We start from the raw sequence: 14,553 nt of genomic DNA, 5'->3' as shown, positions 1-14,553 counted from the left end.
GTAGAAGGACTGAGTGCTTGGGGCGTGGCATGAAACTCGGTTGATAGCTGAGCCTGAACGAAGTTGAATGGGATCCCCACCAACTGGCAGCAATGGACATGTTTCCTTGCTACATCAAAGTCTGTAAGTTTGATAGCTAAAAAAACATGGTAAACACTGTGAATCAAAGGAAATTGCAACGTCACACACCCCTAGCAATCACATACAAGTGTACACATAAATGTTATTTCTGGCTCCTCCCAATGATTAGTTCAGGGTGTAGAGCAGTCTTCTGCATCAGTAGATGTTTTGCTAACACTTAGGATACATATTAAACAGAAATACCTATTCTGCCAATATTACAATTTTTAACCCTTCATATGTGTCATGGCCAGGCTTTTTTTCTGGTTTACTTTTTCACTGCTGGGGTCATGGAAAAAGCACGAAATATAATAGGATTTGGTTCATTCAGAGTGCTATGTGGTCCCTACGTGTCGGTGCTGTATACTTCTAGGGCCCGATTCGCAGAACTAACTTAAGACAAAATCCTAAACTTACTACCATTTTGGTATTCACAGAAGGCACTTACTCATTTTGGTATTCACAGAATGCACTTACTCATTTCGGTATTCACAGAACTTAGGAGTCCTAACTTTAGGACTCCTAAATGCCTTCTGTGAATACCGAAAGTCTTAAAATTAGGATTTTTCTCAATTTAGCAGTAGTAAAGTTAGGACTCCTAACTTTTGGACTCCTAAATGCCTTCTGCGAATACCGAAAGTCTTAAAATGGGGTTTTTCTCAGTTTAGTAGTAGTAAAGTTAGGACTCCTAACTTTCGGACTCCTAAATGCCTTCTGTGAATACCAAAAGTCTTAAAATTTGGATTTTTCTCAACTTTACTACTACTAAACTGAGAAAAATCCTAATTTAAAATACTTTCGGTATTCACAGAAGGCATTTAGGAGTCCTAAAGTTAGGAGTCCTAACTTTACTACTACTAAATTGAGAAAAATCCTAATTTTAAGACTTTCAGTATTCACAGCAGGCATTTAAGAGTTCTAAAGTAATGAGTCCTAACTTTACTACTACTAAACTGAGAAAAAAAACCATTTTAAGACTTTCGGTATTCACAGAAGGTATTTAGGAGTCCAAAAGTTAGGAGTCCTAACTTTACTACTACTAAATTGAGAAAAATCCCAATTTTAAGACTTTCGGTATTCACAGAAGGCATTTAGGAGTCCTAAAGTTAGGAGTCCTAACTTTACTACTACTAAATTGAGAAAAATCCTAACTTTAAGACTTTCGGTATTCACAGAAGGCATTTAAGAGTCCTAAAGTTAGGACTCCTTACTTCTGTGAATACCGAAATGAGTAAGTGCATTCTGTGAATACCAAAATGAGTAAGTGCCTTCTGTGAATACCAAAATGGTAGTAAGCCTAGGATTCGGTCTTAAGTTAGTTCTGTGAATCGGGCCCCTAGTGTCCACTTTTGCGGCTGTATGTGCTTTTGTCTGTCTTGTTTACTTCTGCCATGCTTCCTGTTGCTTCATAATTTTAAATGTATGAATGACTTTTTACTCTTCAAAATCTTAATTTAGTATTCAATTTATAAAAAAATATATATATAATAAATGTACCTTCTCAAGTCAATGTTATTCATACCAAGTCAACAGAAGTATTTGTCTAGGATATTTAGAGAATGATATACCATGGGTGGAAAGACGTATGAAAATCTTACATAGCACACCAACGGATAAAAAAAAGAGTAGTGTCATCAGAATTGACCACCAAATAAGTGGTGTTACTGTGGATAGACAATCCTTCTCTGCATTGTGTGTATTAGTTATGAACTATTGGCTTGTACATGGGCCTTGGGACACTTTAGGGTATGGTGTTTATGCAGGGAACACATTTTTGACTTGGACCGGACCACTAACCGTTGGATAACATGTTGTCTTTCAAGGGTGGAAGGTCTTTATACGTATGTTTGGCGTCATTCTTACTTATAGTGGAACTCATTCCGGGAAGAGTCAACGTGCATGCTAACTGCATGAAATGCCTACCCTTGGGTCAGGACAGTTCTTCTAGGGAAGAAGGAGACTGTCAAGCAGCTTTCATGCTTGATGATGTCAGTGTCTGCAACGGTGAAAGTTATGTTAGTATTTTTGAGTCTATGGATGAGTGGATAAAGTGTATTGAAGATGATAAATACTTATTGCTGATTCTGAATTATTTCACTGTAGGTTGTCACGAAGAACTTAATTTTATATGCAACCTTAATGCATTTTTTGAGTCATTTGCGATGTCATCAGTGATGTCTTTGGGTGAAGGAGGACTTGATGGTAAATGATGGGATTGTGTCTAGGGGGTGGTAAAATAATCCCGGCATTGGGACTAAGAAAGAACATTTCTGTGCTGTTTCACAAAGGACATATAAGAATGCTAAGCCTGAAGAAAAGAATCAGAGAGCAATATCGGTAGCCTGGGATGGAGTGAATGGTGGATGAGCAGGTACATTTGGTGCGTGCGAGTCTAGTGATGACCGCAAAACTGTGTGTTTCTTAATCCACACCTCTGTAAATTGCAACAAGTCAATGGAGACAACTGGAATTGACATGTCGAGCGTTGCTTCCTAGAAAGAAACATTTTCTTTAGTTTTGGTTAATTATTTCACTAAGTGTCAGGAAATTAGAATGATTGAAAATATGTCTCCCGACCATGTTTATCGGATTGCATCTTGAAAAGGTGTCAGAACTGTGATTAGATCAGGAATGCGAATTTTGCAATGAATGAAATTATTCTTGATTTGGCAGACCTTACAGTATCTGGCCCAGCTGGATCGATTACTTCCCATCTATACCCAGATCGGTACTTAAACAGAATCAGCGCAAAAGGGAAAAGGATTGGGAATAGGGAATGGCTTCTTCACTATTCACCTGTAAGCAAACGTCACATTGTATCACCCTGCTTAAATACAAATACTCTGAGTTATATTCTTTGCAGTGTGCTGCTGCTAAGAATCGTGTGCTATATTTTTTTTTCATAGCTCCAACTTGAAAGGTTATGCTTATTAGTTTAAAGGTCAGACCTTGCCAAATACACAATTGTCACACCTGGGTTTGCCATAAATCTTGCTTCGTTTCCAAATGAATAATTGTTCTTTACTTTGTGATGTATTCACACAAACAATTTCAATGTTATTTGCTTTAATTACTATGATTCATGAAATCTTGGAAGATTGTACATAGTTGTTTAAACCGTCACCGAAATATCCTGTTTCCAATTTAGCACAATTTGTATCACATTTGAGGCCTTTGACATTCTTTCATTAAACTTTTTAAGGCATTAACTTCAATTACATTATTTTCCAGCCTATGAATTTCTGACTCAAATTTCTTAGATCTTCTGTATGTAAGGTCAGTTACATTTAATACACTAGCACTTCTTATCTCTTAACATTCTGTGTGCTTTATCTGATATTCGGAGGATGAACAGGCTTTACAAGGACCTCTTTGGGCAGCAGTCTGAAGATTGACCTTCTCGTTGATGGATGTGACCCTTTGTACCTGGCCCTTTTTTAGGGTCTCCACCAGATTTTTGCTTTCTGTTGCTGAACCTATTTTTGCTGGCATTAGATCGCTGTGCACGTTTTCCCAGCAAAACAGTGGTAAAGTGCTTGCGATCTCTCCCTAAAACATTGTACAATCTCCCTACACCAGATTGGTACATATAATGTATGTGTAAGTCCCCAGCAAATGGCACTACCATTACCCAGAGCCTAAACATTAATTGCTACCAGAGTGCTGCAGCACTCATTGTGCCACCCAAAGTAAATAGCGTTTACCATGCAGTCTTTATCACACAATGCTTTCACTACACATCATTTACCACACATGCCCATACCATGCATATGCCTTTACCACACACGTCTTTACACACACACATATGACTATGCATTGCTAGAGTTTAGGTATTGGGTTGGTCTTAATATGTGAAGAAGGTGTGGTTTTACATCTGCTTTATTTCAGGTGTTTTTGTGCTTGATGTAGAGAGAATGTTGTTGGCCCTTTTTACAGGTTTATCCGCACACTTTATGCCTTTTGCCTCCTATTTTCTGACTTTCTTTTGGTTGGCGTTAGGACTCCTGGCACTTTAACACTGCTAATCAGTGCTAAAGTGCATATGCTCTCTGTTTAAATTGTGATTCTGATTGGTTATCCATGATTGGCATATTTGAATTACTGGTAAGTCCCTAATAATGTGCACTGTGTGTGCCCAGGGCCTGTAAATCAAATGCTAAGAGGGCCTGTTTGTTGAGTCACACAAAGGGAGTTAAGGTGTGCCCTGCCTATCCAGATGACCCTTCACCAAGCTGATGGGTCTTCCTGAGCTAGAATGGTGGGAGGGGTTGTGACTATCCTCTCACAATGCTGTATCCACTCCCCTGCAGTGTGTCTGGAGTCAAGGCAGGGCAAGGCAGGAACTTCTAAACTACAAGTACTTCAAAGGCCAAAAGGGGTACTGAAACTAAAGCCCCAGACTTTTAGTACACTACTGGATAAGAGGACCCTGCCCAGGTGAAGGGCTGCTAGGAGGCGTACTGTCCCTTTGCTGTATGTTGTTATTTTTATTTAGTTTTTTTTAACATACTATATTGATGACCTTCACATCCTATCCAATGCAGTGAATATTATCCAGAGACAGTCATTTCTACTTGTAATTGGTACGACATATATGTTGCATGAAAATACCATATATATTCCACACTATTCGATTGGAAATGAAGAACAAATGATCTCTAAGGACAACGCTGTGTGTTGTTTGGCTGGGTTGGCCTGCAGCTGCTGTTTCTGTCTGTGGGCAGAGGAAAGGACTGGACTTTTACTTTGCTGTATTTTGCTTGAGAAGACTCTCTAAGGGGTTGAAGTACAGCTTGCCTCCTGTAAGGAAGTCTAAGGGAGAACAAGACTTCTTCTGCAGCCTCCTTGAACTCAACTGCAGGGAGATTGGACCTGCCTTGTGTTGCCAATTCCAGTTCTGGGTCCTTGGAGGATGTTCCTGCTGCAAAAAGCTATAAGAAACCTGAAACTTGACACATCAGCCTTCCAGCACCTGTTTTTCTGATGCAGCAACCGTGTAGGAGAAATTTCCACGCACCGCCGATGTGCGGCTGAACAAATCGATGTAGCACCTGTCAGCGAAAAAAACGGCCTCAGCCCGAGTTCAGTTCACCATGCCTCGGAAGTCTGAGACTCCCCACACTGACTCCGGTACAGACCCTGCTGTGCAACTGAAAGAATTTATGCATCATGGGCCCGCTGCTGAAGTAACCGAGCGCCAAGTTCTTCCGACTTATCACCTGCAGACCAGAGCCATCTTGGATTTCAACGCATCGCTGCCCCCTACTGTCCGGATTCGACGCAACATTTCTTCTGCATGCAGCAACACTTCTAAAACCTTTTGAAATTCATAGGTTGAGTTACATATTTTGAATTTTTGTCATTTTGGTCTCGTTTGGTTTAGATAAAGATACTTTATTTTTCTAAACTGGTATGGTATCCATTTATAGTGTTTTCAATGTGTTACTGTGTGTGTTATGTACAGATACTTTACACATTGATTCTGAGATAGGCCAGACTGATTGTGCTAGGCTACCAAGGGGGTGAGCAGATGTTATCCTGGGTGTGTAATCCCCTTATCCTGACTAGAAGGAAGAGTCTCTTTTTAGACTGGGTGCATACCACTGCCAACTAAAGACCCCAATTTCTTACAAAGGTGTGTTTTAACCTCTGTCTTAGGCCCTCATGCGCATTTCTTTATGTTGTCTTTTTAATGTAAACCAACAAGGTTTCGCATGGAATTCCTGAAACACTGTATCACTTGAACCAAGTTGTACCCGGCTGATGAGCCCTTAACTAGGGTGAAACCGGTCCTGGATTGCTTGTTTTCTGGGTCAGGGAGGACAATGGCTTGGCAGTTCTGGCTGGACTGTTCCGATTAGAGCAGGGGTAAAGACTCATTTGCATATAGCTTGCTCCAAACTGAGGTGGTATGTTGTGCAAAATAACGGTGGATTGGGATGCAGCCCAAGTTATTACCAGTGGCTAAGATTAATTCAAGCATACCATCCATCGCTGATTTGTATACTTATTGTGTCTTTTTAATGTAATCACATTCTTGGGGAATTGTAGAGCATTGTTGGAATTAACTGTCATGTGGAGTTTTAAAGGTCTACTTTTGTTTTATGGAAAATAAATCCACAGCCACTCCTCAACAAATTCAGCCTTTATACTTTGCTTAGTAAGGCTGTTCCTTTTTGTTTGAGGTGGTCCTGTAACATTCTGTTACACACTCCAACAGAAGGCACATTTAACACTTTTCCTTGTTTTCCATTCAGAAGTAACACATTCTACTTTCTTAGAATATCTTCTAATTTACTAAAGCCATCCATGCAGGGTTCTTAGAAATAAAAAAAATAAATGATAATGAAATGCCTAAATTGAGGTGATTGCTTCAAAAATAATTCAAACATCCTCAGAGGGTTTGTAGAAAATAGAAATATTACATGAATGAATATGTATCTAAGTGTGCACGCATGTGTTATTTGTATAGCACATGCTGAGCTAAAAGTCAGCAAACGGTGATTCCTAACCGTAATGTAAAGGATACTACAGAGTGATCAGAAAATTAGTTGGCCTGTATTTCAGGCGCAGCACTGGCAAATAGCCTATCCACAAAAAAAAAATCCATTCTGGATGCAGTTCTATTTCTTGCAGAGTAACAGGTGAGTTGCAAGAAGCCAGGATGCCCCAATCTCCATGGGTCTATTAAGGTGAAATCTTTTAACAAACTGCTTATTAACTTTGCGGTTTTAGGCTTTAACTGCCATTTTGCTTTATTTGATGTATCAAGTGCCAAATTCTGAATAAAATTAAAATCGCAGCCCAAAATCAGTATGCCTTTCATACTTACTACTAATTGATACATTTGTTCAAGTGTTGTAGTTTCATCCTCTATAGGGCCGTAATAATTAACCAGATTCAGCACTGTTCCCTCAAGCCTTACTTTTATCCATAGCCATCGACCTTTCCCATCTCGCCGAACCTCCTTTACCTGCCAGTCCAGTGTGTTAGATAGTAAGATCTCTACACCTCTAACCACTAGATTAGCAGATAAGAAATATGCCTGCGTATATTTCTTAGGAAGAGATTTCGTAGGGGTGTCAGTTCTAAAATGCATTGCTTGTAGAAATATAATTTCAGGAGGGAGGGAAACTAACCAATTTAAAAAGCACAACTTTTACGCGAGTTCAACAATCCATTTATGTTACATGTAATCATTATTATATTCTGCATCCTTGAATCCATCTTGGAAGGCCTCCCTCAGCTTTACCCACTTTTCTCAGCTATTTTAACCATTCTAATGTCATTGTCCCCCCATACCCAGTCAATGTGGTTTCTTGCTTGCCTGGAAGCATATCCTGTGTACTTCGCTCCTATCCTGTTCATTTTTTCCCTTGTTTAACCCTTCCCCCACCCGGCAACCTTTCCAAACCCCTCCCCAACCCCGGCAGTTGGGGAACTACCCACCATACCCCCTGCCACCCCCCTTTGACTAACCCCCAAACTTGGATATTGTGACCAAATATTGATGTGAAAAATTATTGTCATACAATACTTAAGTACAAAAGTATCCCCCAAAAATATAGTTGTCAATAATCTCTTTGTGTTAAATATTGTTTTTTAAATATACGATAATTTAAACATTAAATATGAAATATGTCATATATTAAATTGTAACAATAAATAAAAAAAATCCTGTATTTGTAAAACGCACAGCTACCCGTAGGTTTCCCGGCGCTGGGGGCCGTCGGGAAGATTAAGCAAGCTATTGTCCAGAGTCACATTGTGCTGGGCAGACCCATGCCGCCAGTGATCGAACCGTGATCCCCAGCATCTGGTGTCAGCCGCCCTGGCCGCTGCGCCACACCTTTTCCACACAATAATTTAAGTTAAAGTGAAAGACACACACACATATATATATATATTAATATACATTTACCTATAGTGAGTTTAAAAACTAATAGTGAACTAATAATTTTAATTTATATTATAAATTCAGAATATGTAATAATATAACAAATCACTAGTAACAAATATAAATAGGTATATATATATATATATATAAAACCTACTGGCGGTCGCCAGTAGGTAGTTATAGTTAGGACCTAGTTTCCATAGGAAATCCGCAACATTCTATTGGGAATAACTTTGGCGCCGGTGGACGAATTTTCGCGAATTTCTCAAATTAGATGGCCCGCTCTGCTCCTTCCCTGAAAGTTTGGGGGGGATTCGTTAAGCGGGGACCGAGATAAAAGGGGGGTTCCAAAACGTGTTTTCCCTATGTTAATTTCCATAGGGCGGTTGGACTCACTTTTCGCCCGAACGGCTGAATGGATTCCCACCAAACTTTGCAAAATTGTAGGGACTGGTAGCCCGATGTTCCTTTGCTATGTCTCAAAATATGTGCTCCAGAGGATTTTGAGTAATTTAGGTTAAAAAAAATATATATATCTATAAGCGCGCCCCGGTACGCGTACCGGGGGAGCGCACCCAGCGCGTAACGTGAGTTCGCGAGCGGAAAGCTGATTGGCTCTCGGGTGTCTGTCAACATTCCAAACAGTCCGGAGCGGCCGCCATCTTGTGTCTCGGTAGGATCGAGACACAAGAGGTGGCAAAAACAAAGGGGGAAATGACCAAAAGGGGGCAGGGTAGACCCCCCCTGGCTCCCTAGGTTTGATGTGTGGGCCGTAAAAGGGCCCGCGGGGCAAAAAAAAAAAAAGACATTTTTCGATTTTCGCGGGGGGAGCGCCCGGTACGCGTACCCTGGAGAAAAAAGAATGACAGAGTTTTTAAAAAATGTAGCATTTTTTTCTAGATTGGAGGTAGTTCTAAAAATAACTTTTTTTATTCTTTTTGTTGTTTTATATTATTTTTACAGTTTTTTTGAACATTTTTTACTTTTTTTGGCTTTTCTGAACAGTTTTATATTTTTTTTATATTTTTATGGGGAGAAACAAAAAACAGGGAATTGTAAACGGCTCAACTGGAGCAACAAAAAAAAAACAGGAAAAAATGAAGGGTTCTTTGGGCACTTGTGGTTATCACCAGCAACGTTGATGAGTGTAATACTGTTCTCACCATAGGTAATTGTTTTACCACAATATATACACACAATTTTGTATCTACCAAACTTGGTTTGGATGTTTGGGATCATCTCCCTTGCCTCTGGACCCGATGGAGTGGGTTCTTTGCTTGTGGAGGCTCTGGAAGATGTTTGGGGAAGGTTTCTGCAGAATTCTCTCACCTCTGCTGCAGAATAGTTATTGGGGTGCAATCGTTGCATGTGGCGAATCATTGTGTGATTGCCAAATGAATATTTTTTGGCAGGGTTCCCCCTGGATAGTACAGCGCCACAGATGAGACAGGTCACCTTTGCAGCGTTTACCTTCTTTGCACCCCTTGGCATTTTAAAAAACTCCCATATAAAGTGCTCCTTTGGTTTATATGGGGGATTGTCTTCAGGCAGGAACTCCCTTCTCTCATCCTCCTCCTCTTCCTCCTCCTCTTCTTGTTCACCACCAATGTGATGTTGTGGTGGCCCTTGTGGTGGTGGTGGTGGTGGTGGTGGTGGTAGTGGTGGTGGTGCAGATGCTCCAGCTGCTGCTACTAATGAAGCCATTTCTCTATCAATAGAAGCAGGTCTTCCTCACTCAAAGAACAAAGTGAGAATGAGGAAAAAAGGTGGGGGCTTTCATCATTTGGAAAACAAAACTGTTCTGAACCAATGAAAAGTGTTATTTTCAGGTCACATGACCCGGGCTTTCATCATTTGGAAACCAAAACTGTTCTGAACCAATGAAAAGTGTTATTTTCAGGTCACATGACCTGACACGCTTACGCTACGCGCCCCGGTGTGCGCCAGGGGGTGCGCCCGGGGGTGCGCCCGGCGGCGCGCCCGGCGGCGCTTACGTTGCGCGATCGTATGCGCTCGGGCGCTTTCGGAAGCGCTTATGCCGTGCGTCATAAGACGCATCACGCGGCTACGCGATACGTCACGATGATGTTTTCGTTTGCGGCAATAGCGCCAACGGGACGCTCCCCGGTATGCGCACCGGAGCGCGCCGCAAGACTGCTCTTACCGGTGCGCTCATCGGTGCGCGCACCGGGAGCTCTCAAGGGCAACAAAAAAATATATATTATTACATAAATATACAATATAGGACTCATTATAAAATAGAAATTAGCTATTAAAAAACCTATGAAATTCAGTGAAAAAACCATAGGTTTCACGCCAGTTATAGGTAGGAATTAGCATTTAAAAAACCTATTAAATTCACTGAAAAAACCATAGGTTTCACACCAGTTATAGTTACCAGGAAATTTTACTCGCATAAAACCATTGAAATTCCCACGTTATAGTTAGTTGGACTCACTATAACTTGCGCGCCTGCAATGCACTGCTGATGACATCACATATTACATCACTCATGACATGGTCAGTGACATCACTCATGACATCACTGATGACACCATCCAGTGAATGTGTGTCTTTCTGAAAAATAAATATGTGTTATATATGTATATGTAAAAGTTGATGCAGAGCCTCGCCGTTAATTATTCTCCAACAATCCTTATCACAGGACACATTCCCTAGCACATGCAGTTTCAAAAAACGCTTACTCCAAAGTCACTTAAACCATTGGTTTATTCTCAGTATGCCAGCTGCCCCTACGCATTTCGAGCCTGCAAGCCTCTTGATCACGAGGATCAAACAAACACCGTTGACGGCCATATGGCTATGCTTATAACTAGGATGACATCATTTCCTATAGTGTGCCGCCCGGCATTCTGTAATGCTGGGCGGCACCATGAAAAGGCATATGGTAAATGACTGTGGGGGTCCATTGCGTGCCCCCGGGGTGGTGGCTGCACTTGGGGGCGCGCTGTGCCTGTCACGTTGTGCATGCCAATGCCCAACATGCACATTTTACATTGCGGCGGGTGTTGTTTACCCGCCACAATGTAAAAGATGCGGGATGCGACCACCACGGTGGCGGTCGCATCCTAATTGACCCCGCGGGACCGCCACACCTCTGGCGGTCAGTTCTGTTTTCCGTTACGGTGGCGGGCGGACTTTCGTAATGGGGTCCTAAATGTCCTTTTGATCACGTGGCTGAGTGAGACGAGGCTGCGGTGACAGTCAGAATTGTGGAAATGGCAGAGAGGACCTCTGAGGTTATGCAGCCCACGACCGCTGAGGCACTACTGACAGAAATCCAAGTAGAATTTAGGGCAATGAATGCCCGCTTTGACACATTACTTGGCAGAATGGATGCCATGGATGAGCGTCTTGATTGCCATCAGGCACAAATCGATGTGATGGAAGAGTGGATCTCCACACTGGAGGACTGTAACCACACTATGTTAAAGCGGCTTGAAAAGCTGGAGCACCAGGTCAAACCAGTTGCAGTTAAAAATTAAGATTTAGAGGCCAGGTCATGCCGCATCAACTTTCGTATAACTGGCATTGTCGATTCCACAGCCACTATGGACCTTTTCATAGAAAAGTTGCTGATGGAGCTGTTTGAGTGTTAGGAGTTTGCGACAGCCTACCTGGTTAAGTGGGCCCACTAATTCTTGGGTCACAGACCCCCGCCTGGGGAGACGCCCCAGCCTGTCTTGCCAGTATGTTAAAGTTCAGGGACAGAGACACTGCAAATCACCTGGCACGGAATCAGGGCCAGGTTCTATACCAGGGAACCACAATCCTTCTACCCTGATCTTACCCTGCTGGTCCAGGAGGCTCATTGAAAGTTTGCAGAGGTAAAGGTGGCACTTAGGGGGCTACGATATGGCATACTGTACCTGGTTCGTCTTCGCGTAGATGTCCCTGGTAAACCACAGTTCTTTGACTCCCCTACAGATCTCCTGTCCTTCTGCATGCAACACACCAAGTAACAACAACCTGATCCCAGGGCCTCCCCGGGGCGTCCCCCCAGACCACCAGGCTACAAACAGCTTGGACCCATTTCCCATTGACTAATACCTGGAGCTCATTCACGTGATGTCTACCACACGTCTGTCTTTATATGGCTGCAGCACAGCTCCCTGATGTGGATCCATGAACTGATTAATAGCGCATGTGTCTCACATGTATCCTTTATCCATTTCATTAATTGCTAATCAGTGTATGCAATGGGGATTTGCTGTTGATGCATTGCCCACCCTCTGAGGTGTACACCACGGTTGTTACATTGTTTGATTTCTTTCTTGTTGTATTGTTATAGAAGGGGGACTCCCTGAGCATTTTCTGGCCTGGGATGGGTGGGTGGCGGTGTTGGGGCAAGGGTTGTTTGTTGTGAATATGTATGTGTACCACATTGGAACGATATTTCTGATTTCCGATTGCGTAGGTTCTGCACAGATAAGGCAGGGAGTGTCTATGACTCCTAAAACGACACCCAGGGGTAGAGATCCCATTCATGATGTGGAACATTAAAGGTATTACCAACCCCAGCAAGGGCAAGCTAGTATTACAATATTTAGATGGGGTTAAGGTAGCATTTCTACAAGAGCCGCATCTTCCCCCTGGATCCCCTCTGCCTACACCTCTGCATGGGTCCCAATATGATTCTTTTCCATCTAGAGCACATACTCTGTATACATTTCATTCCACTGTTCAGTCCCATTTACACCTAAAAACTTCTTCATTGATAAAGAGGGTAGATATTTGGAGGTTAGCAGTTGTTTGGCTGGCCAGAAAGTGTTGTTACTATACTAAATGCTTATGCACCAGGTGCTGCTGGCACTGCTGGAAAAGGTAGACGTTGACCATACCATATTTGAGGGTGATCTCAACTTGTGCATTGATTCTACTCAGGATTCATATGGCGGGTGGATTGGTGGGAAGGCTCACACTCTTCAGCTGTAGCAGGATATATGGGCTGTGTTTTCTCTTAGAGATGCATCGGGGCATTGCCACGCCCAAACCATTGGACATACTTTCTATTCAGAACCACATGGTATGTGGTCGCACTTAGAATATTGGTTGCTATCAATGTCACTCCTGCCCTGGTTGAATGTGGTGAGCTGCCCCATAAGCTATCAGATCACGCTTCAGTGTACATAGGGTTACACTTTCCATTTCTGGGATGCAATGCAAGAGTGTGGAGGTTTCCCGGGCAGGCTCTTCTCAACGACGTGTTCCGGGATGAGCTCCACACTGCCATCACTGAATATTTTGAGCTGACCAAATGCATTATCGACAAGCAGGCCACGCTCTGTGAGTTATTCAAGGTCTATATTCCAGGAGCTGCTATAGCCAAACGTTGTAGAATACTGCACAATATACATCATTCCCCAGAGCCTGTTTAGACTGCCCTCCGAGGCCTTGACAACACCTTAACAATGCTCAGTTACGATCCTGGGCAAAGGTGCTTGAAGAGATTTGCAAACTTGCCGACTGAGAGGTGAACTTCCTGGGGAAGTATGCAAGGAACTGCTGGTATGGTGAGGGTGTGCGCCCCGGTTGTACACTTGCTAGATTTCTTTGTCGGTGAAAAAATATGAGAGAAGACCCCACACGTCCCATGGAACAGGGTACTATTACATATGTGTATTGTTTCTCTTTTGAACATGTTATATATACGTAATTGTATTATGCTTTGTTTTTAAACATTGTTCTTTTATATAACAATATGTGTCCAATTAGATGTATTCAGTAGTTTTCGATAAGAATTCTCACAGATTTTTTAACAAGTATATTTTTAAATAAAAAAGATTGTAATACGTTATATTCTAGTCTGTGACCAGTGATTTAGATGAGCTATTCAGTGTGTATGATGAGTGAGTGATAATAGAATACGACACTTGGGAAGTAGCTCCCTTGTCTACAAATCTTTCCAGGGATAGCCCTTTTGACTTTCAATGTTCTAGATTTCTTTGTCTGCAGAGGGTCGCAGATTGCACACAGACACAGACACACACAGACCTATCATAACTACTGTGTTATTATACTGGGCTTTATCCTTCCTGCTACACATGGGAGAACCATATGCTGTTGGATTATCTTTTGAAGGTGGCAATGTTCTGGCTGTCCAGGCAGAAGCAATTCCTTAGCGAACCAATATCTGTGGACAAGATTGTCTCTGCTATTGACTATATGGATGGGTCTAGAGCAGCGGTAGCTGACGGACTGTCAGGGATGTTTTACAAAACATATAAACACCTGCTTGCACCCCACTTTTTGGAGCTTTAGCTGAAACACTTGAAGTGGGCTCTCCCCCCACTACATTTCAGGAGGCGATCATAGTCTTTCTGATAAAACCCAGTGTGGGCCCTAAGCTTAGTCAATCTTATCACCCAATGTCTCTGTTGAATTATGACAATAAGGTCTGTGCTAAAATACTTGCCACCAGACTCTCTTTTGCTGGAATCCATTATGTCTCCTTTCCAGTCAGGGCTCATTCCACACCGATCCACCTCTAATAACTTGCTCACACTGTTCTCGGT

The sequence above is a fragment of the Lissotriton helveticus genome, chromosome 6, assembly GCF_964261635.1.
Source record: "Lissotriton helveticus chromosome 6, aLisHel1.1, whole genome shotgun sequence".
Classification (NCBI taxonomy): domain Eukaryota; kingdom Metazoa; phylum Chordata; class Amphibia; order Caudata; family Salamandridae; genus Lissotriton; species Lissotriton helveticus.
This window is presented reverse-complemented; position numbering follows the sequence as displayed.